Source organism: Phacochoerus africanus, chromosome 9 (assembly GCF_016906955.1).
Source record: "Phacochoerus africanus isolate WHEZ1 chromosome 9, ROS_Pafr_v1, whole genome shotgun sequence".
NCBI lineage: Eukaryota > Metazoa > Chordata > Mammalia > Artiodactyla > Suidae > Phacochoerus > Phacochoerus africanus.
The window spans coordinates 22,189,315-22,206,291 of record NC_062552.1 but is presented as its reverse complement, the minus strand read 5'-3'; positions in this window follow the sequence as shown (position 1 = coordinate 22,206,291).

Below are 16,977 nucleotides of genomic sequence, written 5' to 3'. Positions count from 1 at the left end.
ATTTGGAGGGGGTGAGGGAGTCAGCTCGGTGCTACCTGGAAGGGTAATCCAGGAAGAGGGATCAGCTGATGCAAAGGCCTTAAGGTATAGAATTAAAAGGTTTCCCATGGGAAACCTTTCTCAGATGATCCTCATAAGCACCCTGTGGGGGAAGCCATGGGTACTTAACCAGTCACACTTAGAGTTTAGTAAACGGAACTTAATGACATCTGATTGTTCAACATTGCATGTCCATAAGATGACAAAGGTCTGGATTCAAGACTGACTGACTCTCCATCTAGTACTCTTTCCTATTAACCTTCCAGAAACTTTGTGTTCCCACCCGGAAAATTATTATTCTTCCTTATCTAGAAAATAGAGGTGATAACCACATAGGTAGGCGTCAAGTAATTATTTTGTGTGACTAGCTGGGTCTGGAAAGCATGGGAGAAAGGTGGTGTGGTTACCATGTTGGTGCATGAGAGGAAGAAACGGATGGACCCCTGGGAGGTCAGGTGCTGTGAGGTGTGAGACACCGGGAGTGAGGGTGGCCAGGTGCAGGGCTCTGCAGGCAGCCAGAGCCTGATGGGAAGGAGGGGCCGGGAAAGCGGAGAGGTGGGAGATTGAGCATCCTGGTAGCACCACGCTGCTGTTGTTTGTTCCTCTCCACTAGTGTGGCTGTGACTTGACTTCTCTGTGCCCAAGTGGAAAGACATGAAGGCAGGCCGGTGAGTACAGCGAGCCTTCTCTAGGTCTCTTGGTGCTCCTCTGGTCATCACATGAAATCCTTTTGAGGGGCAAGTCGAGAGTGGGATGTGGTGGGGCTTGGAAATGGAAGGAAAGAGCCAGGCTGGTGTGAATCGAAATGGGAAGTCCCAGGATGTGGGGGTACAGAGGAAGCGAGGCAGTTTCGTATTTGACTCTTTGCCCTGGGTGGGCCCAAAGCGGGGAGGCCAACATGATGAAACAGCTTAAGTGTCCACGCCTGCGGACGCAGACAGGGATCGCAGTGCCCCACCGGCCCAGGTCCCAAAGTCCCTCCAGAGACGTTTTAGAGTCTTGGTTGCAGGTTGGCCTGGCTTAGGGGTGAGGGAGAGCGGGGTGCATCGGGTGCCAGGTCCAGGTCTGGGAGGGCTGGGCCCACAGTGCGGGATGAACTACGAACCAAGGCAGGGTAAATGCCTGCATTTCGGGAATAAATGTTCCATAACTAGTACTAATAGGAACTTAAACAGCACTTACTAAATGCCTGGGACTGTTCTAATCACTTAACAGGTATTAACTCATTTAATCATCAAAAATGACCTATACGATTATTACCAACTCCATGTTTTTTTGTTTTGTTTGTTTTTTAAATAACCATACCCAGAGTTCCCGTCGTGGTGCGGCGGAAACGAATCCAACTAGGAACCACGAGGTTGTGGGTTTGATCCCTGGCCTCGCTCAGTGGGATAAGGATCCAGCGTTGCCGCCAACTGTGGTGTAGTTTGCAGACGCGGCTCGGATCCCGGGTTGCTGTGGCTGTGACTGTGGCATAGGATGGCAGCTGTAGCTCTGATTAGACCCCTAGCCTGGGGACCTCCACATGCCCCGGGTGCAGCCCTAAAACAGATGAAAGACAAAAAAATGAATAAATAACCGTACCTGTGGCACATGGTCCCAGGCCAAGGATTGAATCCCAGCCAGCTGTGACCTATGCAACAGCTGGGGCAACATGAGATCCTTTAACCCACTGCAGGGGGGGCAGAGGATTGAACTACAGCATCTCTGCAGCCACCCAGACGCTGCAGTCAGATTTTTAACCCACTGGGCCACAGTGGGAACTCCTATCACCTCTATTTTAAAGAGGGGGAAACAAGCACAGAGCGGTTAAGTTATTTCCCCCAAGGTCGCATAGCTTGTAGCACCCTCTGTGCTCTAGACTCCATTTCACTAAGAAGCTAAAGTATTACATCGATGCTGTCAAGGCTGTCCCAGATTCCTTTTAAACTGCTACCCTAGTTAAAATTGAGAGCACGATTTATTTAGCAATTCTTCTGACAGATGTTGAGTTGTGTCCTATTTTCTCTATTAGGAACAACACTGCAGTGGCAGGTTGTGTACATTCCTCCTTGAGCACAAGTGTAAGTACAGAACCATAGCGTATGTACATTTTTAAAAGCTTTTTTTCTTTTTCTTTTTTTTTCCTTCTTTTTTCTTTTTAGGGCCTAACCCGTGGCATAAGGAAGTTCCCAAGCTAGGGGTCCAGGCGGAGCTACAGCTGCTGGCCTATACCACAGCCACGGCAATGCAGGATCCAAGCCGCATCTTCAACTTACACCATAGCTTACCACATCGTGGCATCCCCCACCCACTGATCGAGGCCAGGGATCAAACCTGCATCCTCATGGATACTAGTCAGATTCATTTCAGCTGCACCACAGGGGAACTCCTCAAAAGCTTTTTTTATTACAGAAAATTTTAAACATTGACTAAAGTTGAAAGAATAATTTAAGGAACACTTGCCTGGTCATCCACCTTCAACAGTAAGCAACTCTTGGAGGAATTCCAGTTGTGGCTCAGCGGAAATGAACCCCACTAGTATCTGCAAGGATGCGGGATCGATCCCTGGCCTGGCTCAGTTGGTTAAGAACCTGGAGTTGCCATGAGCTGTGGTGTAGGTTGCAGACGAGGCTCGGATCCCCTGTTGCTGTGGCTGTGGTGTAGGCCGGCAGCTGTAGCTCTCATTGGTTTCCTAGCCTGGGAATTTCCATATGCCTCAGGTGTGCATGCTGCCCCCCAAAGGCAAAAAACAAACAGTTTTGTGTTATGTATCCACATCCATCTACTCCTCTCTTGTTATCTTGAAGCAAACCCCAGATATACTCTTTTACCAGGAAATATTCTAGGATGTATTTCTAACAAATACTTTTTTGGTTTTGTTTGTTTGTTTGTTTGTTTGTTTTTTGTCTTTTTAGGGCCGCACCCATGAGCATATGGAGGTTCCCAGGCTATGGGTGGAATTGGAGCTATAGCCACTGGCCTGCACCACAACCACAGCAACACTGGATCATTAACCCACTGATTGAAGCCAGCAATCAAACCTGCATCCTCATGGATGCTAGTCAGATTCGTTTCCGCTGAGCCATGACAGGAGCTCACTATTTCTAATAAATACTTTTTAAAACATAAGAATTAATACTTTTATCACATAAAAGCTTAATAGTTATTTCTTTTATCATTATGTATCCAGTAAGTGCATGCATTCCAATTTTTGTTTTAAAATTTAATTCTTATTTTATATTGGAGTATAGTTCATTTACAATGTTGTGTTAGTTTCAGATGTACAGCAAAGCAAATCAGTTATACATGTACATATATCAATTCTTCTTCAGATTCTTTTCCCATATAGTTTATCACAGAATATCAAATGGAGTTCTCTGTGCTATATGATAGGTCCTTGAGTCGTGTGTGTATGTTAATCCCAAACTCCTAATTTAACCCTCTCCACCATCTCCCCTTTGGTAACTGTAAGTTGGTTTTCTATGTTTGGGAGTCTATTTTGCAAATAAGTATTTGAATACTCTTTTACATTCCACATAAAAGTGAAATGATAATGATATTTGTCTTTCTCTGTATAACATTCTTCACTTAGTATGATAATCTCTAGGTCTATCCATGTTGCTGCAAATGGCATTATTTCCTTCTTTTTTATGGCTTGAGTAATTCCCTTGTATACGTGTACCACATCTTCTTTCCATTTCTCTGTTGATAAACGTTTAGGTTGTTTCCATGTCTTGGCTATTGTAAATAGTGCTGCATTGAACATTGGGGTGCATGTTATCTTTTTGAATCGGTTGTCTCCAGATATATGCCCAGGAGTGGGACTGCTGGATCATGTGGTAATTCTATTTTTAGGTTTTTGAAGAACCTCTGTAATGTCTTCCACAGTGGCTGTACCAATTTACATTCCCACCAACAATGCACAAGGGATCCATTTTCTCCGCATCCTCTCCAGATTTATTCTTTGCAGACTTTTTGATGATAGCCATTCTTGGCATAATAGTTTTGATTTGCATTTCTCTAATAATTTGTGATGCTGAACATCTTTTCATGTTTTTTTTTTTTTTTTTGGCCATCTATATGTCTTCTTTGGAGAATTGTCTGTTTAGTTCTTCTGCCCATTTTTTGATGGGGTTTTTGGTTTTTTTTGGTATTGAGCTGCAGGAGGTGTTTTATATTTTGGAGATTAATTCCTTGTCACTTTCTTCATTTGAAAAAATTTTTTCCCATTCTGTGGGTTGTCTTTTCATTTCATATAGGGTTTCCTTTGCTGTAGAAAAATTTAAGTTTAATTAGATTACATTTGTTTATTTTTGTTTTCATTGTCATTACTCAAGGAGAAGATAATTGCTGTGGTTTATGCAGAGAGTATTCAGCCTAGGTTTTCCTTGAAGAGTTTTATAGTATCCGGTCTTTTTTTTTTTTTTTCAAGTAAACTTTTTCTTTTATTTCAAGGGCTTTGTTGTTGTTGATTTTTTTATTATAGTTGACTTATAATGTTCTATCCATTTCTGCTGTACAGCAAAGTGACCCAGAGATATATATATATATATACATACATACATATATATATATTCTTTTTCTCACATTGTCCTCCATCACAAGTGATTAGATATAGTTCCCTCTGCTATACAGCAGGATGTCATTGCTTATCCACTCCAAATGCAATAGTTTACATCCACTAACACCAAACTTCCAGTCCATCCCACTCCCTCCCGCTCCATCCCACTCCCTCTCCATCTTGGCAACCACAAGTCTGTTCTCCAAGTCCATGAGTTTCTTTTCTGTGGAAAAGTTCATTTGTGCCATATATTAGATTCCAGATATAAGTGATATCATATGGTATTTGTTTGTCTCTTTCTGACTTACTTCACTTAGTACGAGAGTCTGTATTTCCATCCATGTTGCTGCAAATGGCATTATTTTGTTCTTTTTAGGGCTGAGTAGTATTCCATTGGGTATATATACATCTTCTTCATCCATTCATCTGTCAGTGGACATTTAGGTTGTTTCCATAGCTTGGCTATTGTAAATAGTGCTGCAGTGAACATATGGGTGTATATGTCTTTTTCAAGGAAAGTTTTGTCTGGATATATGCCCAAGAGTGGGACTGCTGGGTCATATGGTAGTTCTATATTTAGTTTTCTGAGGTACCTCCATACTATTCTCCATAGTGGTTGTACCAATTTATATTCCCACCAGTAGTGCAGGAGGGTTCCCTTTTCTCCACACCCTCTCCAGCATTTGTTATTTGTGGACTTATTAATGATGGCCATTTTGACTGGTGTGAGGTGGTAACTCATAGTAGTTTTGATTTGCATTTCTCTAATAATCAGGGATGTTGAGCATTTTTTCATGTGCTTGTTGGCCATCTGTATATCTTCTTTGGAGAAATGTCTTTTCAGATCTTTTGCCCATTTTTCAATTGGGTTGTTGTTTTTTTGCTGTTGAGTTGTATAAGTTGTTGGTGTATTTTAGAGATTAAGCCCTTGTCAGTTGCATCATTTCAAATTATTTTCTTGGAGTTCCTGTTGTGGCGCAGTGGTTAACAAATCCAACTAGGAACCATGAGGTTGCGGGTTCGATCCCTGACCTTGCTCAGTGGGTTAACGATCCGGCGATGCGGTGAGCTGTGGTGTAGGTTGCAGACGTGGCTTGGATCCCGCGTTGCTGTGGCTCTGGCATAGGCTGGTGGCTACAGCTCCTATTAGACCCCTTGCCTGGGAACCTCCATATGCCATGGCAGCGGCCCAAGAAATGGCAAAAAAGAAAAAAAAATTATTTTCTCCCATTCTGTAGGTTCTTTTTTTTTTTTTACAGTTTCCTTTGCTATGCAAAAGCTTGTCAGTTTGATTAGGTCCCATTGGTTTATTTTTGCTTTTATTTCTGTCACCTTGGGAGACTGACCTACGAAAACATTTGTACTGTTGATGCCAGAGAAGTCAGAGAATGTTTTGCCTATGTTCTCTTCTAGGAGTTTGATGGTGTCTTGTCTTATGTTTAAGTCTTTAAGCCACTTTGAGTTTCTTTTTGTGCATGGTGTGAGGGTGTGTTCCAGTTTCATTGATTTATATGCAGCTGTCCAGTTTTCCCAGCACCACTTGCTGAAAAGACTGTCTTTTTCCCACTTTATATTCTTGCCTACTTTGTCAAAGATTAACTATAGGTGTCTGGGTTTATTCCTGGGTTCTCTATTCTGTTCCATTGGTCTGTATATATATTTTGGTACCAGTATCACACTGTCTTGATTACTGTGGTTTTGTGATATTGCCTGAAGTCTGGGAGAGTTATGCCTCCTATTTGCTTTTTGTTCCTCAGGATTGCTTTGGCAATTCTGAGTTCCATATAAATTTTTGGATTGTTTGTTCTAGTTCTGTGAAAAATGTCATGGGTAATTTGATAGGAATTTCATTGAATCTGTAGATTGCTTTGGGTAGTATGGCCATTTTTATGGTATTAATTCTTCCAATCCAGGAGCATGGAATATCTTTCCATTTCTTTGAATCCTCTTTAATTTCCTTTATAAAAGTTTTATAGTTCTCAGCATATAAGTCTTTCTTCTCCTTGGTCAGGTTTTATTCCTACATATTTAATTTTGGGGGGTGTGATTTTTAAAAGTATTTTTATATTCCTTTTCTAATATTTCATTGTTAATATATAGAAATGTAACTGATTTTTGAATGTTAATCTTGTATCCTGCTACTTTGCTAAATTCATTGATCAGTTGGAGTAGTTTTTGTGTGGAGTCCTTAGGGTTTTCTATATATAGTATCATGCTGACTGCATTAAGTGACAATTTTACCTCTTCTGTTCCAACTTGGATATTATTTCTTTTGTTTGTCTGTGGCTAGGACTTCCAATACAACGTTGAATAAAAGTGGTGAGAGTGGGCATCCTAATCTTGTTCCAGATTTTAGCAGAAAGACTTTCAGCTTTTCTCTGCTGAGTATTATATTGGCTGTGGGTTTGTCGTAAATGGCTTTTATTATGTTAAGGTATGTTCCCTTTATACCCACCTTGGTAAGAGTTTTTTGTCATGAATGGATGTTGGATTTTGTCAAACGATTTTTCTGCATCTATTGAGATGATCATATGTTGTTGACTTTTCTTTTGTTAGTGCAGTGTATGACATTGATTGATTTGCATATGTTGAACGATCCTTTTGAACCTGGGATGAATCCCACTTGGTTGTGGTGTATGATCTTTTTTATATGTTGTTGGATTTGGTTGGCTAAAATTTTTTTGAGAATTTTTGTGTCTATATTTATCAAAGATATTGGCTTGTAATTTTCTTTTTTGGTAGTACCTTTGCCTGGTTTTGGTATTAGGGTGATGGTGACTTCATAGAATGTCTTTGGGAGTGTTGCTTCTTCTTCAACCTTTTGGAAAAGTTTAAGAAGGATGGGTATAAGTTCTTTATATGTTTGATAAATTTTCCTGTGAAGCCATCTGGTCCTGGACTTTTGTTTGTAGGGAGTGTTTTTATTACATATTCAATTTCATTTCTAGTAATCAGTCTGTTCAGTTGAGCTATTTCCTCTTGATTCAGTTTTGGTGAACTGTATGTCTTTAGAGAGTTGTCCATTTTTTCTAGGTTTTCAAGTTTGTTGGCATATAATTGTTCATAGTATTCTCATTTTTTTTGCACTTCTGCAGATTTGTTGAGATTTCTCCTTTTTCATTTATTTTATTTGAGTTCTTTCTCTCCTCTTCTTGGTGAGTCTGTCCAGAGGTTTGTCAATTTTGATTACCCTTTCAAAGAACCAGCTCTTGTTTTTATTGATTTTTCTATTGTTTTTTTGAATCTCTATTTTATTGATTTCCTCTCTAATCTTAATGATTTCTTTCCTTCTGACTTTATGTTTTATTCTTCTTTTTCTAATTCTTTTAGGTGGTAGGTTAAGTTGTTGATTTGAGATTTTTCTTCTTTTTTGAGGAAGGCCTGTATTGCTCTGAACTTCCTTCTAAGAACTGCTTTTGTGGCATCCCATAGATTTTGAGTGCTTGTGTTTTCATTGTCATTTGTCTAGAAGTATTTTTTAATTACCCTTTTGATTTCCTCATTGACCCATTTTTTTTTTTTTTTTTTAGTAATAGCATGTTGCTTAGTCTCCACATAGTTTTCTCTCATTTCTTTTCCTGTGGCTGATTTCTAGTTTCATGCCATTGTGGTCAGAGAAGATACTTGAAATACTTTCTATATGCTTAAATTTGTTGAGGTTAATTTTGTGCCCCAGTATGTGGTCAATCCTCGATAATCTTCCATGTGCATTTGAAAAGAATATATATTCTGATTTTTTTTTGATGTAATGTCCTTAAAGTGTCAATGAAGTCTAATGTTTCTATTGTGTCATTTAGGATCTCTGTTGCCTTACTGATTTTCTGTCTAGAGGACCTGTCCATTGATGTGAGTGGGGTGTTAAAGTGTCTTACTATTATTGTATTCCTACCAATTTCTCCTCTTATGTCTGTTAGAATTTGTTTTAAGTAGTTGGGTCCTCCTATATTAGGGGCATGTATATTGATGAGTGTAATATCATCTTCTTGAATTGATCCTTTTATCATTAATAGCAAAAAGAAGGAGGGATGGTGGCAGTGGTGGTGGGAGGGGTTATTTAATGTTGAATACTGGGAACTGAGAAATTTGAGGATATCTTAGAGCCTGCATACCACACTTTTCTCTCATATCAGGAATTCCAATTCTCAAGGAGAGTGGGATGATAAAATTAAAATATCATATCATTTATTCACTTAAAATTTTAATAGATATTAAGGTACCTCCAAATTGGCTGTGCCAATTCATATCACATATACCTTATTCTTGTCAATATTTATCAAACTTTTAAATATCTGCCAATCTGTTAGGTATGTAATGTGCCATTTGTATTTTTAACCTCCAAATACTGATAGAGTTAGGCTTTTTTTTTTTGGCTGCCCTGTAACATATGAAGTTCCTGGACTGGGGATCAGATACAAACCACAGTTGTGACCTATGCCACAGCTGTAGCAATGCCAGATACTTCAACCCATTTTGCCAGGTCAGGGATTGAACCTGAGTCTGGCACTGCAGAACACTGCTGATCCCATTGCACAGTGGGAATGGGAACTCTGAATTATGCATCTTTTAATATGTTTACTGGCCATTTTCTTTTCTTCCTTTGTGAATTCTCTATTCATATCTTTTGGCCAGTTTCCTTTTGGGCCTTTTAACTTTTCCTTATTGATATGTAGAAATTCTTTCTTTCTTTTTTTTTTTTGTCTTTTGTTTTTTGTCTTTTTAGGGCCGCACTGTGGCATATGGAGATTCCCAGGCTAGGGGTCTAATCGGTGCTGTTGCTGCCAGCCTACACCAGAGCCACAGCAATGCCAGATCCGAGCCACATCTGCAACCTACATCACAGCTCACTTAACCCACTGATCGAGGCCAGGGATGAACCAACAACTTCATGGTTCCTAGTCGGATTCATTTCCATTGCACCACAACGGGAACTCCTAGAAATTCCTTGTAGTCTTTATATTAACCACTTAATATGAATTAACTAATCTGTATTCATACATGTGTGCTTATTTATATACCTTCAGAGGTAGCCCAATTAAAAATATATATATATATATACACACATACATATATTATTAAAAAAAAATAGGGCTACCTCTGAAGAAAAGATGCTGAATGGATGTCCTCCTGAGTCCCAGACTCCAGGCAGAGTGAACCTATTATTTAAATTATTTGGACTATCTGGAGAAGCAAGAAAAGTCCCAGTGTGGCCATGCCTTCTCCCTCCAGAACAGAAAAGGGCTACACAAATCAAGGTGGAGAAAAATAGCTTCATGTAGAATCAGGAATCCAGCCTGCTAGGAGAGAGTCCTTCACACCAGGCAATTTGCAGACCTCCAGAATTTTCCAGGTCTTGACTCTGAGGCATCTCTGGGAGATTTGGGAGTAACAAAGATCCAACCCCGCTCTCCCCCCAGTAGCAATGACTTCACCAAGATATAAGTTTATGTCCTCATATGTAAATTTTGGAGGGAGGCAATTTCCAGAGCTTTATTTCAGTCTTTAGAGAAACAAGTTTCTTCTAGCTTATTTCTTCATTTATTTCCTAAGCTGGTGTGGATAGCCCAGGCCAGTTCTGCCCTAGTCTTAGGAAAAATGACCATTTCCCTTGGGCTGTTTCTTCTCAACTGTGGAGTGGTATTGAGGACTATGGTAAGAGTGTGGGCCAGGCTCAGAGTCATCTGCTCAAGGTCACATAGTTGAAATTCAATGACTTCCTGGTGCCAAGACCCATATTTATGCTGCTTCGTTTATATTATTTATGCTACTTTATAACATACTGTCTCTGCTTTCTGCATAGCAAATGCTGATTTGCTCTTTAGAACTCTCCACAGCAGATGTGATTTGGAGTTGGGCGTGGCTGGGGTGATCTTGTAGGGAGGCTGTGGTGGGAAGCCAGGCAACATCACGGAACTGTGATCTAAGTGATAGTAGTGGCAGGAGTTCCCGTCATGGCTCAGTGGTTAACGAATATGACTAGGAACCATGGAGTTGCAGGTTCGATCCCTGGCCTTGCTCAGTGGGTTAAGGATCCAGCGTTGCAGACACGGCTTGGATCCAGTATTGCTGTGGCTGTGACATAGGCCAGCGGCTACAGCTCCAATTAGACCCCTAGCCTGGGAACCTCCATATGCCTCAGGGGTGGCCCTAGAAAAGACAAAAAATAATTTTTAAAAATGATAATAATGGCAGAGGGGTGGAGTCATACAAGCATATTCAAGACAGATTAGAGGTGGGTGGTAGAAGGAATCACAGATGACTATCCACTTAGGTGGGTACTTAAGTCATTTAATTATGGAACCCTAGAGAAGAGAAGAGGACATTTAGAAAGGGGGAGACATTAAGCGCAGCCTTTGATAACTGCCAAGGAGGGGATGGCCAGAAGGCTCTAACAATCAAAATAGAAATGAAACTGAAATGAGTTTATTTTGTAAGTAATTCCTACCCACATTAGCAATCATTATCTGTTCTATTCATTTGTCATTTAAAACCTGCATTCTATTAATACTTAAGTATTTACAAGTATCATCACTTGAAAGTGGGAACCAACCCCCTTTAGTGATGTATTTCACAAGGAATAACAGATTAAAAGAAATAATGAACATATTTTCTTTGAGCATCTGAGTGTGGAGTAAGCAAATATGTTACTGTAACGCATGGCTTACACTTGCACCTCAGCATGTGCATAATTTGACACATTTTGGAAGAATTCAAGCCTATCTGCCATCCAGCCAGGAATGGGACAGTAAATGTTATGGTGTGAAAAGACACAAGGAGCTGTGGGTATGACACTCAGAAATGAGGTGAGATCTGTCTTTGACTAATTCATCAAAACTAGAAGAGTCACAAGTTCATATCATTCACTTTTTTCAACTATTTCTCTTTTGGTTATCTATTCTGATGACTTGAATCCTGGACTCATTTAATCTCCTTGGTAGTTTTCAGCATGGGCTGTATGTCAACTTTACTGCTATCCTTTCCTTTCCTTCTCATGATGATTCTATTGTTATCCTGATTTGTTCTGTATTTCCTTAGTTTTCTTGACTCTTCTGGCTTCTGCTGCCAACTTGCACAGTCACAAGAGAACACACCTTTCATTTCAATATTCAAAGACACTGCTTCAGCTCTGGTTTTCCCTTTACAGAACTATCCTCCTTCAACATCCCTGCGTACTCACAGTCATATGTGATTTTACACCAATGCTCAGGTCTTCAGCCTCTGACACCTACATTTTATTTAGATCATCCTTACATCATTGGCTCCATCTTGGGTTTTTTTTGTTTGTTTTGCTTTTTAGGGCTGCACCTGTGGCATATGGCAGTTCACAGGCTAGGGGTCTAATCGGAGCTGTAGCCACTGCCCTACGCCACAGCCACAGCAACACCAGATCTGAGCCACATCTGTGACCTACACCACAATTCACCGCAATGCTCCATCCTTGACCCACTGAGCAAGGCCAGGGATTGAACCTGTGTCCTCATGGATGCTAGTCAGATTCATTTCTGCTGAGCCATGACAGGAACTCCCTGTCTTGGTTTTCATCTACAGATTCAGTGCCATTCTATAGTTTTTATTTTCCATGATAGTTTATTACAAGATAGTGAATATAATTCCCTCTGCTATACAATAGGTTCTTGCTGGTTATCTACTTTATATATAGTAGTGTGTATCTGCTAATCCTAAACTACTAATTTCTCCCTCCCCTTTGGTAACCATGTTTGTTTTCTATGTAAGTTATGTTTCTGTTTTGTAAATAAGTTCATTTGAATCCTATTTTAGATTCCACATGTGAGTGGTGTCATATGATAATTGTCTTTCTCTGACTTGCTTCACTTAGTATGATAATCTCTAGGCCCATCCATGTTGCTGCAAATGGCATAATTTTTTTTATGGCTATTTCATTGTATATAATGTATATATACCATATTGTATCTTCTGCACAGCTGATGCTGATATGCTCTTTAGAACTCTTCACAACAGTTATCCATATATACACACACCTTTAACCATTTATCTGTTATCTGTTGATGGACATTTAGGTTGCGTCCGTGTCTTGGCTATTGTAAATAATGTTGTAATGAACATTGGGGTGCATATATCTTTTTGAATTATGGTTTTCTCCAGATACATGTCTAGGAATGGGATTGCTAGATCATATAACTCTATTTATTTATTTAAGAAACTACATACTGTTCTCCATAGTGGCTGCTCCAATTTACATTCCCACCCACAGTGCCCTTTTCTCCACACCCTCTCCAGCATTTATCTGTAGAGCTGTTTTTGGGGTTTTTTTTTTTTTTTTTTTGAAGACTTTTTAATGATGGCCATTCTGACTGGTGTATGGTGATACTTCACTGTAGTTTTGGTTTTCATTTTCTCTAATAATTAGTGATGATGCACATCTTCTCATGTACCTATTGGCCATCTTTATGTCTTCTATCTATTTAGGTCTCCTGCCCATTTTTTGGTTGGGCGGTAGGAGCTGTTTGTATATTTTGAGTTGTATAAGCTGTTTGTATATTTTGGAAATTAAGCCCTTGTCAGTCACATCATTTACAAATATATTCTTCCAGTCCAGTTTGTCTTTTGTTTATGGCTTCCTTTGCTGTGCAAAAGCTTATAAATTTGATTAGGTTCCATTTGTTACTTTTGCTTTTGTCTTGGGAGACTGACCTAAGAAAACATTCCTATGGTTTATGTCAGAGAATGTTTTGCCTATGTTCTAAGACTTTTATGGTGTTAGGTCTTTAAATCTTTAAGCCATTTTAAATTTTGTATGGTGTGTGTTCTAACTTCATTGATTTACACGTGGTTATTCAATTTTCCTAATACTACTTGCTGAACAGACTGTTTTTTCTCCATTGTACATTCTTGCTTCCTTTGTTGAAGATTAACTGACAATAGGTGTAGGTTTATTTCTCGGCTATTCTGTTCTATTGATCCATAATGTCTGTTTTTATGCCAGGATCACACTGTTTTGATTACTGTAGCTTTGTAGTATTGTCTGAAGTTTGGGAGGGTTATGCTTCCAGTTTTGTTTTTTCCTTAGGATTGCCTTGGCAATTCTGGGTCTTTTATGGTTCCACATAAAACCTAGGATTATTTGTTCTAGTTCCGTGAAAAATTTCATTAGTAATTTTATGGGAATAGCATTAAATTCTGCCTGCATTTGGTTATTACATTTTTAAAGTTTTATTGAAGTATAGTTCATTTACAATGTTGTGATCATTTCTGCTGTACAACAAAGTGATTATAACATACATATCCGTTCTTTTTCAGATTCATGTCCCATAAAGGTTACCACAGAACATTGGGTAGAGTTCCCTGTGCTACACAGTAGGTCCCATTGACTATCCATGCCATATACACTAGTGAGCACATGCCAATCTCAAATCCTCAATCCATCCCTGCCTGCCTCCCTTCCCCTTTGGGAACCATAATTTTGTTTCTCTTTTTAGGGCCACATCCATGGCACATGGAAGTTCCCAGGCTAGAGGTCAAATCAGAGCTGCAGCTGCCAGCATCACTACAGCCACAGCAATGCCAGATTCAAGCTGCATCTGCAATCTATATTGCAGCTCATGGCAACACCCAATTCTTAACACACTGAGCAAGGCCAGGGATTGAACCCAGGTCCTCATGGATAATAGATTCTTTTATTTTTTTGTCTTTTTAGGGCTGCTCTTGAGGCATATGGAGGTTCTCAGGCTAGGGGTCCAATCAGAGCTGTAGCGACGGGCCTATGCCACACCACCAGACCTGAGCCGCATCTGCGACCAACACCACAGCTCATGGCAACGCCGGATTCTTAACCCACTGAGCAAGGCCAGGAATCAAACTTGCAACCTCTTGGTTCCTAGTCAGCTTCATTTCCACTGTGCCACAACGGGAACTCCTACTAGTCGGATTCTTAATGCTTTGAACCACAGTGGGAACTCCCATAAGTTTGTTTTTGAAGTCTGGGTGTGTTTCTATTTTGTAATATTTTTGTGGTTTTTTTAAGATTCCACATCTAAGTGATATCAAATGAGATGTCTTTGTCTGGCTTACCTCACTTAGTATGAAAATCTCTTCGGTCCATCCATGGTGCTAAAAATGGCTTTACTCTTTGTATGGCCAAATATTTCATTGTACGTATGTACCACATCTTTTTTATCCAATCCTGGGTTGATGGACATTTAGGTTGCTTCCGTATCTTGGCTGTTGTAAATAGTGCTGTGACAAACACTGGGTTGAATGTATTTTTTCTAATTAATGGTTTTCTCCAAGTAGAGGCCCAGGAGTGGGATTGCTGGATCATGTAACTCTTAGTTTTTTCCTATGTTTAGTGGCTACATCAAATTAACATTCCCACCAATGGTGTAGAAGGGCTACAACTGCAGCATATGGAAGTTCTCAGGCCATGGGTTGAATCAGAGCTGCAGCTGCCAGCCTTTGCCACAGCAACACCAGATCCAAACTGCAGTCCACACCATAGCTCAAGGCAATGCTGTATCCCTAACCCACTGAGTGAGGCCAGGGATTGAACCCATAACCTCATGGATACTAGTCAGGTTTGTTACCTGCTGAGCCACAACAGGAACTCCTGTTTACAAACTTTGATGGCTACCATTCTGACTGGTGTGAGGTGATACCTTGTTGTTGTTTTGATCTGCATTTCTCTAATGGTGATATTGAGCATCTTTTCATGTTTTTCTTTTTTGCCATTTGTATGTCTTCTTTGAAGAAAAGTCTATTTAGATCTTCTGACCATTTTTAGACTGCCTTTTGTCCTTAAATCTAAAGTTGTTTGGAGATTAATCCATGGTCAGTTGCTTTGTTTGCAAGTATTTTCTCATTCTGTGGGTTGTCTTTTCATTTTGTTTATGGTTTTCTTTGCTGTACAAAAGCTTTTAAGTTTAATTAGGTCCTATTTGTTTACTTTTTATTTTCATTACTCTGGGAGGTGGATCCAAAAGGTATTGCTGTGATTTACACCAAAGAGTGTTCTGCTTATGCTTTCCTCTAAGAGTTTTATAGTATCCAGTCTTATATTTAGGTCTTTAATCCCATTTTATTTTTGTGCATGGTGTTAGAGAATGTTTTAATTTCATCCTTTTACATGTAGTTGTCCAGTTTTCCCAGTAACCAGTTATTGAAGACACCATCTCTTCTCCATTGTATATTCTTGCCTCCTTTGTCACTGATTGACCATAGGTATGTAGGTTTATTTCTGGGCTTTCTATCCTATTCTATTGATCTATATTTCTATTTTTTCTTTTGCCAGTAATATAAAGTTTTGATGTCTGTAGCTTTGTAGTATAATCTGAAGTGAGGGAACCTGATTCCTCCAAGTCTGTTTTTCTTTCTCAGGATTGCTTTGGCTATTTGGGGTCTTTAGCATTTCCTTACAAATTTAAAACATATTTATTCTTAGTTCTGTGAAAAATGTCATTGGTAATTTGATGGGAATTACACTGTATCTGTAGATTGCCTTGGGTAGTACAGTCATCTTGACAATACTGATTCTTCCAATTCAAGAACATGGTATATCTTTCCATCTGTTTATATCATCTTTGATTTCTTTCAACAGTCTTAGTTTTCAGCATACAGATCCTTTTGCCTCCTTAGGTATGTATTTTATTCTTTTTGATGTGATGATGAATGGGATTGTTAATCTCTTTCTGATCTTTTGTTGTTAGTGTATACGAATGTGAGATATTTCTGTATATTAATTTTGTATCCTGCAACTTTGCCCAATTCATTGAGCTCCAGCAGTTTTCTGACAGCATCTTTAGTATTTTATATGCATAATAACATGTCATCTGCAAACAGCAAAGGTTTTACTTTTCCTAGTTGGATTCCTTTTCCTTTTTCATTGCCATGGCTAGGATTTCCAAAACTATGTTGAATAAAAGTGGTGAGAGTGGACATCCTTGTCTTATTCCTGATATTAGCAGAAATTCTTTCAGCTTTTCACTGTTGAAAATGATATTAGCTGTGGGTGTGTCATATCTGGGTTTTATTATATGTGGAGGTAGGTTCCTCCATGCCCACTTTCTGGATGGTTTTTATCATAAATGGTTGTTGGATTTTGTTAAAAGCTTTTTCTGCATCTATTGAGATCATCTGGTTTTTATTCTTCAGTCTGTTAATGTGGTGTGTATCACATTCATTTGCAGATACTGAAAAATAGTTGGCATCCCTGGAACAAATCCCACTTGATCCTGTTAATCAATTGTTGGCCTCAGTTTGCTAATATTCTGTTGAGGATTTTTGCATCTATATTCATCAGTGATGCTGGTCTGTAATTTTTTTTTCCCTTGGTGGTATCTTTACCTGCAGGTTAAGGATCCAGCATTGTCACTACAGCAGCTTGGGTTGCTGTGGCATATGTTTGACCCCTGGCCTAGGACCTT